We start from the raw sequence: 14803 nt of genomic DNA, 5'->3' as shown, positions 1-14803 counted from the left end.
GTCACCTGGCTCCGCCTCCCCGTGACGTCACATCCGGAAGGTCGCTCACGCCCGCATTACACCACCCTCCCCCGTAGAAAAAACCCAGCCGACCTCGGCTGAACAATACCAAAGCGTAATGCGGTGAACCGACCTTCCGCGCTAAAGGACACCAAGCATGCAATATAACAACAGAACAATAACAACAAGTAACATCACGGACGCACAGAAAGCATGCAATAAATACAAGGGTAAGAACAAGAACAACAACACAACATACAATCAACGAAACGTAAGTGATTTAGAGCGTGTGCGGGTCGCCGGCCCGTCCCGGACGGTCGGCGGCCCGCTCGCAGAACGGGAACGCGATGGAACTCGATGAATGACAGGGGGTAATTCTCCTGTTGCGGTTGGAAGTCCACCAACGTCCCGTGTTCCCGAAGAATCAGTCTTGGCCGTGTCCTTTGAATGTGCCTGCGGCGGGGTCGGAAGGGCTGCAGGGCTCGAAGGTCTCGCAGACCTGGCAGGCGCCCTCCGAGCAGGGCCCCTCGTCCCCCTCGGTGTCACGGCCGACCTGTCTGGAACAGGTACGACAGGCGCTCGAGCAAGATCAGTGGACGCAGGCAGGGGAGAGTCGGCAGCAACAGACCCCGGCAAGGCAACATTGGGAGATGATGCATCACGTAGGGGAGCAACATATGGTTTCAACCGCGACGTATGAACAAACCAACGGCGAGAACCAATCTGAACGCGCGCCGACTGTGGATTGGGAACCTCAATGAGGCGCACAGGACCATGCCAAGGTTTGTGCAATTTAGGAGAGGTCCCCGGCCGCACCTGCGGGCAATGGAGCCAGGCCAGGTCACCAACCTTCCAGGGGCACTCCCCCTCGGACCGCCGAGCATACCGCTCGTTCCGGGCCTGGGCTTTGGCCGTAGCTACGCGGGCATTTTCCCGCGCCTCCGTGACCCGGCGAACCGTGTCCTGAATGTATTCAGGAAGTGGTTTACGAGGTCCCTTCACCCCAGTACCCAATTGCACATCCACCGGAGGCACGTTTTCCCGACCATACATAAGGTAAAACGGCGAATACCCTGTAGCCGCATGAGGCGTCATCCTGTACGCCGAAAGCACTCCGGGGATGTGCAGATCCCAATCTGATTGCTGTTCACTCACAGTATGGCAAAGCATGGCAGACAATGTCCTGTTCAGCCGCTCGACCATACCATCCATCTGCGGATGGTATGGGGATGTCCGTATTTTCTTAGTCCCAAGGCCCGCGCACACTTCCGCCAATAATTTAGAAGAGAAATTTCGGCCCTGGTCCGTGAGGAGTCTCTCAGGCGCCCCCTTGTCCATAATATACCCAAACAAAAAGGCGTCGGTGATGGCTGCGGCCGACTGATCGGGCAACGGCCAGGCCATCGGCCAACGGGAGAGATACTCAACCCCTACCAGCAAATATTTATTTCCCCTCGCCGATGGTGGGAAGGGTCCTAATATGTCCAGTGCCACCAATTCATTGACTCGAGACACCTGAATCGACTGGAGAGGCGGCACGTAAGGATGTTTAGGCGGCTTACGTCGGGCGCACTCAGGGCACGCGCGCACGTGCCCTACGACATCTGTCACCATGCCGTGCCAAAAATAATGACGTTGCAACGTCAACAAAGTCTTCTGCACCCCTAAATGTAAGAGTGTCTCACAATGGAGAGTCCTAATCAACTCGAATCGCAAGGACGTCGGTACCACCACACGCCAGCTTTCCTGGACCCCTTCTCGCCACATAAGCAGACCATCTCGGAGAGCGGTTCGCGGCCCCACAGCCGAACTCGGACTCCCATTGTCCCTCGTAGACCGCTTCCGCATGGACAACGACTCATCCATCATCTGTTCCCGAATCCAGACAGACCGCGGCAGATTCAAAACCCCGTCAGTCGGTCCCGGTTCCATCGGAGTATCCGACTTCTCGACGGCCAACGTAAGCGGCTGAGGGGGGTTCAGAATCGGCGAACACCTATGCGTCCCCGACTCACATTTGCAAGGGGCTCGCCGCGGTAATCTGGAAAGTGCGTCAGCGTTCGCATGGCGCACCCCCTTCCGATGTTGAATTTGGAAGGAAAATTCCTGTAGCGTGTCCAACCAACGTGCCCACTGTCCGGATGGCTGGTCCATTTTAAGTGCATATTGCAAGGCCGCATGATCCGTTCGCACAACAAAGGAACGACCATAAAGGTACGGTCGAAATTGCCGTAGGAAAAAAACAACCGCCAAAAGTTCTCTACGAGTGACACAGTAGCGAGTTTCCGCAGGAGACAAGACTCGGCTACCATACGCCACGACGCGCTCTACACCCCCTTTAGATTGTGATAACACCGCCCCAATACCTGTGTCACTCGCGTCCGTATCAAGAATGAATGGGCGATCAAAATCGGGATAATCCAATGTTGGGGCCGTTGCCAATAGATCACGCAGACTCCGAAAGGCCGCCTCTTCCGGCTGTCCCCAAACAAACTTCCGTCCTTTACCCGTAAGGAGATGCAAGGGCCTCGCAATCGTCGCAAACCCCGGCACAAATCTTCGATAATACGAGGCAAATCCCAAAAACCGCCGAACATCCCCCACGGTGGCCGGAGTCGGCCAATCCCGGACGCACGCCGTCTTTTCCGGATCCGTGGACACCCCCTCAGCACTCACAATGTGCCCCAGATAACGGACGGACCGTTGCAGTAGGTGGCATTTCTTTGGTTTAAATTTTAAATTCGCAGAGCGCATCCTCGTGAACACTGTCTCCAGCCGTGTTAAATGTTCCTCAAATGTGCGGCTGAAGACAATGATATCGTCCAAATATATAAGACACGTCTCCCACTGCAACCCCGTCAAAACGAGCTCCATCAATCTTTGAAATGTGGCAGGGGCCGCATTCAATCCCATCGGGAGGCAGTTAAATTGAAATAACCCCTGCGGCGTACGGAAAGCGGTTTTCTCCCGTGAGGACTCGTCAAGGGGGAGCTGCCAAAATCCCGAAGAGAGGTCCAGTGTGGAAAAGAACTTAGCCCCCAACAATGCGTCAAGGGAGTCGTCCATACGCGGCAGGGGGTACGCATCTGCCACCGATATCTTATTCAATTTCCGGAAATCAACACAAAATCGCAAGTTGCCATCCTTTTTCTTAACCAAGACCACAGGAGCGCCCCATGGGCTGTTAGATGGCGATATGATGTCCGCAGCCAACATGCCTTCTACTGCCCCCCGAATGTGTTCTCGCTCCGCAGGACTCATCCGATGCGAATTTAATTGAATAGGGGCAGCGTCGCCCGTCTCAATGTGATGGGAAAGCAACGATGTGCGGCCCAGATCCAAATCATCGGAGCTGAACACATCCGAATACGTCAACAACAATTTACGCAGCGCATCACGTTGCTCCACGGACAGGGAAGAATTTTCGTCACATAAGTTAGCAATCCAACGATTATCCGAACCCCTCGGCTCGGAAACACCAGCGACCACTCCCCGGCTATGCGGACAATCGTGCGTCGCAAACGCCGTAGTGGCATGTGCCACAACCGTACCGGCCGGAACACGGATGTTTTCCACCCCCGCGTTAAGCACCTGTAAAAACGGTAATTGATCCGGCCGGACAATGGTCTGTGCCCCAACTAACGCCAATCCTGTTGTTATCGTGGCGGATGGCGACAACAAGACCCCTACTGCTCCCAGACGATTAGGCAGGGGCTTCCGATACCGCAAGGGTATAAGCATCTGTGAACCAGGTGGGATGTCCACAGATGCGACGGACAGCGCCTGCACCTGTACGGCTGAAGCAGGTCGCCCCCAGGGCGACGGCAGAAACGATATTTGACGGCCACCCGGCAATTCAATACAATTCTCATTGATTTTGATCAAAATGGGCATTTTAGCCAAAAAATCGGTGCCTAATAAGCAAGGAACCGCCAAAGATCTTGATATTAACACAACACCCGAAGCCGACACATCCCCAATAGAAATCTTAGCATCCACCTGGCCCACGATACCCATGCTACCCCCGTTCGCAGCGACGCACGACCCATAAACCGGGCGTACAGCCCCCGGCGGGATGCCCAACAGATGGAAAATGACATCCGATATAAAAGTCGCAGACGCTCCGGAGTCGACCAAAATGCGCACGTCCACCCCTTGTATAGACCCCGGTACAGTGGACGAACCCGTAGCGGCCGCGACAACTCTCCGTGCCAATTTGCGCCACTGCGTCACCGAGCGACAAGGCCCCGTCGATGGCCTATCATGAATAACAACAATAGGGTCGCGCAACGAAGGTGATGGGTGAGGTGCAAAGCCTTGCCGGGTGTCTGGTGTGTGCCGACATGCCTGTTTCGGAGGGTCTTTGGGCGGCTTGTCCGGTACTGAAACCTCCCGCTGCGGCGGACCCGGGAAGCGGGCCCAGCAATCCTTGGCGTAATGGCCCCTACGGCCGCAGCGGAAGCAATCGGCATCGTTGCGCCGAAGCGCAGGCCTTGCATTCCGACGGCCCCGTTCCGATGGCGTAGCGCGCGGCCCCGGGCCTCCGCGTCCCGACCATGGAGAGGAGGCGGCCGTCAGCTCCCGAGGACCCCGCTCATCCGGCACATAGACCGCCTTTGTGGGGTCCCACCCCATCGCGCCTCCTTCCTTGATGGGCCCACCCGTCCATGCCGCCACTTGCTTCCAGCGACGGAGATTAAACTGCGCATCCAGACACTTTGCTGCCGCCCGGGAAGTGAGCTTCTCATGCCCACACACAGGCATGGGGATCCCCAGATCCCGAGACAGCTCCAGCATTTTGCCTAATATGAGAGGCTCGAGCAGGTCCTGTGGCGTCTCCGGATAAGCTGCCATGGCCAGCTCCAGCACCGCACCTCTGAACGCCATGGGCGATTCCTCGGGTGCTCGTTGTCGTTGAGCGAATCGCCGATGCGCATCGTCAGGTGGCTCATAAGCGTCGGCCATTTCTTCAAAAACTCCGCATAAAGTCTTCTTCTTATCGGCCGTTATGGAACGGAAAAATCGAACCGATTCGTCGTCCAGTAGAGTCGGCAACACTTCCAAGGCCTCAGCATCGGTCCATCTTGCTGAACGTACCGCCGCCAAGAATCGGCAGGCGAAAGCGCTCCAATCGCCCCCGATGGAGAATTCCTTAACTGTGGTGAGGTGGCGACTCCGACTCCTCTTCACGTTCTCTTCAATTGTTGGTTGTTCTGGAGGCAAATTCAAAAAGGCGTCGGCCCGCGGCGTGTCCAAGATGGCGGTTTGGCGCCGCGGGACGCGCAAGATGGCGGCTTCTTGCCGCGTGGCTAATGGCGGCGGCAGGGCAGGCAACGTGGCGGCCCGTGGAGCACCTTCAGCTTCCTCCGTCGTCCTCGGCGTGACGAGTTGACATAGCTGCGCCAGGACGTCCTTGAGTGCCTCCAGTTGCACCGCCATCTGTTGCCATCTCTGATCAGCGTCAGATGATGTTGACGGCCCCGCCATCGCGCCGACATCTTCCACACCCATCCCCATGCTCGCTTCAGCAGAGCTCTCCTCCACCACCCCAGCAGGATCCATGGTTGGAGGGAATTCGTCGTCGTCGGACGATGAAGCTGATGCTGGCGGCGGAGTAATCTTCTTCCTCACTTGCTTCGACATGCCGTTTCACTTCTGGCACCAGTGTAATAAAAGACTTGACCACGATCTCTGGCTCAGTGTCCTTTATTTGGTCCGTACTGTATTACCCACACGGCTGTCTCCTCTTTGCTCAGTCCCCACAGTACTGACTCCGATGTCTCTCTCTTCTCCACCAGCAGCCCCTCTGTTGGCCTCTGTCGCTCATGTAGCCCCCACAGCAGCTCCGCTGGTGTTACTCACTCTCAGACCCCCTGGCTGTATCGCTGCTGCTCTTCTCCCTCTTGCTTACTCCGCAGCGCTGACAGCCTCGTGCTGTCTCTCTCTCTCTCTCTCTCTTCGTCGCTCCTGCGACTCTCTGCAGCCACACCGCTGCCTCTAACACACAGCCTTCCTGGCTGTACTCTCCGCAGCTTCTCACCACCCTTTAGCTCCCTGCTATTCTCCGGGGTTGGCTCCCGCTGGCCAACGGTGCCCCCTCCTCACGTTCGCCCGCGCGGCCCCACTCTTTTCCATTCACACCCCGACTGACTTCTCTTTCCGGTTTACCCACTTAAGGACCCCAACCTTTCACCCACGTCACCTGGCTCCGCCTCCCCGTGACGTCACATCCGGAAGGTCGCTCACGCCCGCATTACATATGTATGAGTATGCGTGTGTGAGTATATACGGCCTTCATCTGTTCTACTCGCAAACAGAACTTGCCCCTACATTCTGTTTGCCCTATCTGGGTGATACTTTTCTTGGTGTGTATTAAGTACGTGTACTGTGTAATTTGGACACAGTAAGGTCAGTGAGCTCCTCCGGTAGGCCAGGCTGCATTGGCTGGGTCATGCAGCCCACTTGCCTAACCTGTGGGTGGGTGAGGGTGGGTGAGTGTGGGTGCGGTTTGACAGAGGTCTCATTCCGAATCAGTCGAGCGACATTATCTTTTCATCGGTTGTGAAATGCTGTGTGGAAGCTACCTGGTCTGTTGCTCCACACGCAGCTTCGAGTCTTCTCGCCCACAGCCATGCCTTCCCATGTAAATTTTTTCTCTAACCCCTCCCTCTCTCTGCCTCCGCCCCCCCCTGTCTATTTAAGGCCACGCCACAGAGACGATCTCCTTCTCTGTGCCTGTGTTACTCTCTCTATGTATCTTGGTGATATCTGTCTGCTTATATGTCTGTCTATAGTTTTCTGGTTAGATTTTTTGTTGCTATTTCATTTATACCTGATGATGATTGCTTGTGTTGCAATCGAAACGTCGTATGCTATTATTTAATTTATTATTTTATCTTTATACGTGACTTTACCGAAAGAACCAAAGAATAATTCCTGCAGTCACGAAAGCTCCAAAATTAAGATTGAACCACTTCTACGGGGAAGTTCCAAGTTTACCTTTCTCTCTCTCTCTGGGTTTTTGTTTTCTTTCTCTACCTGTGTATTTAGTGTACTTTTTTCTGTCTACACTCGTTTTTTGTCGTTCTTATGTTCTGCTCTGTCTGTGTGTTTCTGTTCCTCTTGTTTTTATGTCTTGTCTTTCTTTGGAATTTTCACACTTAAATTCTAACTTGGCAATCTTTGAAATACGTAATCGACCAGGCTATGCGTTAATTGTGTGTTGACCGACTCTCTGTGTTGTATTACATAGCATTTCGATATTTTGCTAGGTTATTTAATTTAGTGTGTTCTTTTTAAATCCTTTATATTAAGTTCGCTTGCTTGCTTGCGTGCTTGCTTGCGTGCTTGCTTGCTTACGACCGTGCAAATCTTTCGGTCGTTTTTTAACCCACTTCCCGTGATCCAATCGAGCTGACATTTTCCACACAGACTCGTTGTGCGAGACAATTAATGTTCGTGAAAAAAAATTCCCAAAATTTTACACTTTTTAGGCAAAACAAAATTATTTTACATATATTCAAATAGAACTCATTCATGGCTTTGGCTGAACGTCACAGTGTAAGAGCCCAGAGCGTAACCCCTCCACAGGCCGTGGCGGAGTAGCGCAGTTGGTAGCGCCCTCGCTTCCCATGCCAAAGGTCGCGGGATCGATCCCCGCGTCCTCCACAGGCGAATATATTTTTAAATCCTTTATATTAAGTTCGCTGCCACGCATATAAAGGATTTATAGTGAAAAACTTTGTTTTTACGGGTTATACTTATTCCCTCTCCTAATGTTCAAGCCTGCGTACTTTACTACGCGTTCTTCGTACTCATTGACACGTTAATTTTTTCTCTAACCCCTCCCTCTCTCTGCCTCCGCCCCCCCTCTGTCTATTTAAGGCCACGCCACAGAGACGATCTCCCTCTCTGTGCCTGTGTTACTCTCTCTATGTATCTTGGTGATATCTGTCTGCTTATATGTATGTCTATAGTTTTCTGGTTAGATTTGTTGTTGCTATTTCATTTATACCTAATGATGATTGCTTGTGTTGCAATCGAAACGTCGTATGCTATTATTTAATTTATTATTTTATCTTTATACGTGACTTTACCGAAAGAACCAAAGAATAATTTCTGCAGTCACGAAAGCTCCAAAATTAAGAAAGCCTTCCCTTCTTTACACAGTATTTGTGAAACGTAAACATTTGCGCCGGTTGGAAACATTCAGGCTGGCCTGCCTACGGATCCATCCTGGGTTTAACCAAGCTGGATTGTATAAGGAGCTCGCAAATCCTTGAAAGATCTGGACATATTCCCATCAGTGAGCTCCTCTGGCAGGCAAGGCTGCGTTGGCTGGTTCATATAACCCGTATGCCCAAAAACCGCATGCTCAAGCAGCTTCTGTTTGGCCAGATAGAGGAGGCTAAACGGGCACGACACGGGCTGGAGAAGAGATGGACTAATGCGGTACGGGATGATGTTGAGTTCAAGTTCATTTATTAGGTATAGCAAAAATATTGCAGAAAAAACACCGTACACCAACGCTGTGTGCAAAAATCCCAGTGGGATGCAAGTCAAACAACAAAAACCACGACAACTAAGATTAAGGCGATCAGTCTTACTCCGTACTACAACAAACATGGCCAAACCAGTAACTTTTCGAAATCACCAAAATAAAGCAATGAAACAGTGATCATAGGAACTGTGACGGAATTTTCACAATAAATGACAGAAACAACATGTACTACCAAAACCCTGCAGCCATAGCTGGCTGCATGAATCACTCCACAACAGTAGGAGCATAAATCTGAGTATTATAATTTTTCAATGCACCTTTCAGATCCGCACACTAAATCAAAACACAGGTCATACTTTGCAGCGATCATCTGGAGCGAAACATTTTATTTTAGGCCACTGAATAGCACTGGTAGCTAGGGGTGTACAACTCCTCTAGAGCAGAGTTGGGTGTACTTGCCGAAGACTGGTACCAGCGGTGTCAAGATCGGCCTCTGTGGAGGAGGCTCGTGAAGGATGCTACTGGTAAGTTGGAGGCAGTCGCCTTGCAACAACAACGGAGGGCAGAGGAGCGATACTCACAAAAACAAGCGGAGCGCCGGGCACCTAAAATGCAGCAAGTGGGCACAGTAGAGGGCAGATGTGACTTTAAAGAAAGAGCCAAAGAGGACCGATGTGGTGCATCGGCCAGTCATCTCAGTCGGTCAACGCATGGCACCTGGGTCTGTTCCGTGACTTGTAAACGAGCCTTCGACAATCCACATGGCCTCAAAGTGCATGTGGCCTGGCACAGGCGCTGTGGTGACGTCACCGTCACTTAATGGCGGGTATTGGTATTGGCGGTGGAGTGGTTAGTGCAATGTGTGTGCGTGGAGAGCGGTGGTGGAGTGGTTAGCGCATTGTGTGTGTGTGTGGAGAGTTGTGGTTGGCGCACCGCGTGTGTGTGTGGGAAGCGGTGGTGCAGTGGTTAGTGAACGTGTGTGTGGGGGAGCGGTGGTGCAGTGGTTGGCGCATTGTGTGTGCGTGTGGGGAGCGATGGTGCAGTAGTTGGCCCACTGTGTATTTGTATGGGAGAGTGGTGGTGCAGTGGTAAGCGAACTGTGTGTGGGGGATTGTCGCCGTGGTTAGCGCACTGTGTGGGGAACGGTCTGCAGTGGTTAGTGCATTGTGTGTGTGTATGGGGGAGTGGTTGCGCAGTGGTTAGTGCAGGGTGTGTTTGTGGGGAGCAGTGGCGCAGTGGTAAGCGTCCTGTGTGCGTGTGTGGGGAGCGGCAGTGCAGTTGTTAGCTTACTGTGTGTGTGGGAGTGGTAGGGTAGTAGTTAGCACACTGTCTCCGTGTGTGGAGGGGGTTGCCGTGGTACAGTGGTTAGGGCCCTGTGTGTGCGTGTGTGGGAAGCGGTGGTGCAGTGCCAAGCGCACTGTGTTTGTATGGGGAATGGGTGGTGCAGTAGTTAGCGCATTGTGTGTGCGTGTGGGGGGAGCGGTAGTTCAGTGGTTAGCGCATGGTGTGTGTGTTGGGAGCAGTGGTGTGTAGTAGTTAGCACAGTGTGTGTGTGGGGATTGGTGGTGAAGTGGTTAGCGCACTGTGGGAGAGGTGGCGCCGTGGTTAGTGAACGTGTGTGTGGGGAGCGGTGGCGCAGAATTTAGCGCACTGTGTGTGTTTGTACGGGGGAGTGGTGGCGCAGTGGCTAGTGCACTGTCTGTAGGGAGTGGTGGTTCAGTGGTTTGCGCACTGTATGGGAAGTGATGGTGTAGTGGTTAGAGCACCGCGTGTGTGTGGGAAGCGGTGGTGCAGTAGTTACCGCAGTGTGTTTTGTTTGGGGGAGTGGTGGCGCAGTGGTTAGTGCACTGTCTTTAGGGAGTGGTGGCGCAGTGGTTAGCGAACTGTGTGTGTGGGGGGGGGGTGTCGCAGTGGTTAGCACACTGTGTGGAGAACGGTCGTGCAGTGGTTAGCGCATTGTGTGTTTGTATGGGGGAGTGGTGGCGCAGTGGTTAATGCAGGGTGTGTTTGTGGGGAGCAGTGGCGCAGTGGTAAGCGTCCGGGCTGCGCGTGTGGGGAGCGGTAGTGCAGTAGTTAGCGCCTGGTGTGTGTGTTGGGAACAGTGGTGTAGTAATTAGCACAGTGTGTGTGTGGGGAGTGGTGGTTCAGTGGTAAGTGTCCTGTGTGGATGTGGGGAGCGGTAGTGCAGTGGTTAGCGCAGTGTCTGTGGGGAGTGGTGGTTCAGTGGTTTGCGCACCGTGTGTGTTTGGATGGGGGAGTGGTGGCGCAGTGGTTAGCGAACTGTGTGTGTGTGGGGGGTTGTCGCAGTGGTTAGCGCACTGTGTGTGGGGAACGGTCGTGCAGTGGTTAGCGCATTGTGTGTGTGTGTTTGTATGGGGGAGTGGGGGCTAATGCTCCCCGACTCCTCTCCCCCTTCCTCCCTCCGCGCTGCTGCCGCTCGAGTCATCAGCCTCGCTGCCTCCGCGTCCTCTCTGAGGCATGACTCGTGGCTGGCTCTCCGCCACCTGGAGTTAGCCACTCACTCCCCGCGTACACTCCCCAAAACACTCGGTGGCGATTCCATGCGCGCGCGCGTACCCATGCACGCTGCTGCCCACGGCTCGCGCTAAAAATAACCGTATGAATATGCGCGGGTGCGGGCGCAGTCACCACCCCCAGCAGAACCACCACCAGCAGCAGGTAGGGTTTTCGCGTTAAATTCCAGGGCAACGGCACACTACTGATGACAATGCACGCGCGCTAATCCCCGAGCAAACGCGCGTGGACGAGCGTAAACACGTGGGTACAGGTGATCGCTCTGATGAGGATATTCGCACGCTAATTCCCAGCCCCACGGCGAGCCAATGATGACAATACACGCGCGTTAATCCCCGAGCAAACGCGCGTGGGCGAGCGGAAACACGTGGGTACAATGATGAATGAATGACGACAGGATTCGCGCGCAAAACCCGGGCACAATGGTGAACGAACGCCGACCATCCCACTTATGCGCGTACTCGCACCACTCCCACGCTCTCTCCACACCCACAGAAACTACACAACGTCGGTATTTTATGCTAGAGGTTTATTACCAGTGCGACTGCAAGTAATTGCTACGTGACCCAGAGCCGAAATTGGTAGGGTAAAACTAACCTATATCATGACGGTCTAAACCCAACCCATCTCGCCTATTTCGAATTAAGCCCTTGCGGAGTCCTCGCGCTATTCCCCACTAAGCCCTTCGTACGTACTCACGATTTCTCGCGTCCCTGCTGGGAGTTGGAGGGACGAGAGTGTTGGAGGGACAAGAGTGTTGGAGATCCCTCCCTGCCTGCTGCGCTCGGTAGCGTCTCTCGGACGCTCGAGTGGCTGGAAGGCTGAACGCGTGGCTCGTTGACTTGAGACGAACACGACTCTCCCCCGGTGCTCCTCTGCCCTGCTTTTATCCCTTTGTACATCAAAGGGCCCCCCAACTCAGCTGGCGACTCTCTCGGCCAATCCTGACGCTTCCCGGGCTGGTTCTGCCTAATGTGTTTCCCAGCCCGCTCGTTACTCCGCCCCCACTCTCGGCCCGCTTGCTGCGGCGCCCCCACTATCGACCCGCTTGCTGCCGCGCCCCCACTATCGGCCCTCTTCCATTGTCTCCTCGTCTGCCCTCTTGCTCGTACTGCCCCACTCGCTGCTCGCTGTAAGCTTCGGCTCCCTCCAAGGCCCCCCCTTCCCATGTGTTAGGTGTATCCTTACTGCGGTTGCTGTTGGCCCGCCGTGGCCCTGCAATTTTAAGTCACTACAGGGCGCCGCGGTGCCATTCGACCTGGGGGGAATCTGCCAATTTCCTGGCCCCGGGAAACCGTGGAGCACCCCCACGAGGGGGGCTCTCGGGTGAAAACCCAGAGGCCAGGCGGTTCCCCCACGAGGTCCTACGTGGTGTAGGTGGGTGTTCAGTGGGGGGGGGGCGGGGGTGCGTGCGTTCGTGTGGGTGGTTTGCGAGGGGGGTTGGCTGAGTGGCTCCGTGGCTGTGGCACCACAGGCACAGTGGTTAGTGCAGGGTGTGTTTGTGGGGAGCAGTGGCGCAGTGGTAAGCGTCCTGTGTGCGTGTGTGGGGAGTGGCAGTGCAGTGGTTAGCTTACTGTGTGTGGGAGTGGTGAGGTAGTAGTTAGCATACTGTCTCCGTGTGTGGAGGGGGTTGCCGTGGTGCAGTGGTTAGGGCCCTGTGTGTGCGCGCGAGGGGAGAGTGGTGGCGCAGTAGTTGGCACATTGTGTGTTTTTATATGGGGGATGGGGGTTGCAGTGGTTAGCGCCATTGTGTGTGTGTGTGGGGGGAGCGGTAGTGCAGTGGTCAGCGCATGGTGTGTGTTGGCAGCAGTGGGGTAGTAATTAGCACAGTGTGTGTGTGGGGATTGGTGGTAAAGTGGTTAGCACACTGTATATGTGTGGGAGAGGTGGTGCAGTGGTTAGTGCACTGCGGGCAACGCTGTCGCGGGCAGTGCCGTGGGGAGAGGGCCAATTCCGATTGGCCTCTCCATTCATGGCATCTCTGACCACCACAGTGGCTAAATGGGGGCTCTGGACGGGTGCAAGGGGCTGGTAACCCCTCCACCTTCAATAAATTACCACTAAACCACGAAATGAAATATGTAACTAATAAGCTTGTGCCGGAGGCCCCGGGGGGACAGGCTTCTATGACGTCTCCTGGCCAAACCCTATTTGGTGGAGCCAGGAGATTGAATCTTCACCCTCGGGGCTCCTCCAGAAACAATGAAAAGCCACTTCGGATGGCCACGTGGAATGTTAGAACGCTCACTGTGGAGGAGATACTGCCACTCCTCTGTCGGGAGCTGGACCGGTACCGTCTGGATCTCTCTGGCATTCAAGAGGTCCGGTGAACCCGCTCTAGCTCCTGCCACCATGAGGGGTGGACAGTTTTCTACTCGGGACAGGAGACTGCCAAGCAACAGGGTGTGGCTCTCATTTTGAACAAAATAATGAAGGGGGCGTAGGGCATGGCGGTGAGGTGTGGGAAGCTGTAAGCCCCAGGCTACTTTGGGCTTGCCTTCCTATCAACCGGAGGCGAGGAGTGGTGGTAGTGGTTACTTATGGCCCCACTGAAGACGAACATCCGTGGAGGGATGCAGGCAAGGCCGATGAGTTAGATGCCTTCTATGACCTCCTGTCACAGTTGCTGTCTAAAGTGGCCCCTCGGGATAGAGTCATTTTGTTGGGTGATTGTAAGGCATGGGCCAAATCAGCTCAATAACAACGGTAGGAGGCTGCTAGTTTTTGTGCAGCCCATGGGCTTGTAATTACCAACACGCACTGTTCCAGCATCGGCGCATCCACACAACATCATGGATGCATGCCGGGTCCAAGCAAGAACATCTGCTGTACTAGGTAGTGACGGACCAGCGGATGCGAGCCCATGTCCTTGACACCAGGACCTACCGTGGAGCTGATCTGCCCTCTGACCATCGCCTGCCATTCTTCCACTCCGGTGGTGGGTGTACACCCAGGACCCCATTCAAACTGAAGGTGGCCTGTCCTCAGCTAGCTAAGGAAAGTTGCAAGCGAGAATTTCATCATCGCTTGTGGCTGGGGTTGGCATCGTCCCCCACTCCTCCAGATGTCGAGGGTCAATGGGTGAGGTTTAGGGACTGTGACTCAGGCAGCTGCAATGGCTGCTTTGGGTACGCGGTCCCGACCCCCCCCCCCCCCCCCAGAGACCCTGGCTGACAGAGGAGGTGTTTAAGCTGGCTGAGAAAAAGCGACAGGCCCACTCTCTCATCGGCTACAGCATCCCACGTTGGAGAATGAGGGAGGCTTACCGCAGCCTTTGCTCGGAGGTTCAGAGAGCCGTGAGGCGCTGCAAGGAAGGGTGGTGGTCGCGGGTTGCTGAGGAGATGGAGTTTGCCTCAATGGCCTGCAATCACAAATCCCCATTTAATTCCTTCAAAGTAACCTGCAGCGCCACACCTATTACCATCATTAGGGGAAAAAACGGTGATCCAATCTCCGACCCCCAGGAACCGGTTTTCAGATTTGCTGAGCATTTCTGTGAAGTCCTGGGGGAGCGGAAATCCCTCTATATGGAAAACATCGTGGGACAAAGTGGGGATGACCCTGCTGAGGCTGCGGTGCCTCAAATATTGGAAGAAGTCACTCCCTGTGAGTGGCTGGCTGAGGTGCCATCTGTTGAGGAAGTACTGAAGGCGATCCAGAGTCTGAGACCAGGAAAGGCACCAGGCAAGCGAAAGGCAGAGGGAGGGTGGTGTTTGTGCACAGACTGCCCTACATGACATCATAACAACAGTCTGGACCACTGGATGG

This window comes from Lampetra planeri, chromosome 2, assembly GCF_965212315.1.
Source record: "Lampetra planeri chromosome 2, kcLamPlan1.2.h2, whole genome shotgun sequence".
In the NCBI taxonomy this organism is placed as follows: Eukaryota; Metazoa; Chordata; class Hyperoartia; order Petromyzontiformes; family Petromyzontidae; genus Lampetra; species Lampetra planeri.
The sequence above is the reverse complement of the archived record's forward strand: the minus strand, read 5'-3'. Positions refer to the sequence as shown.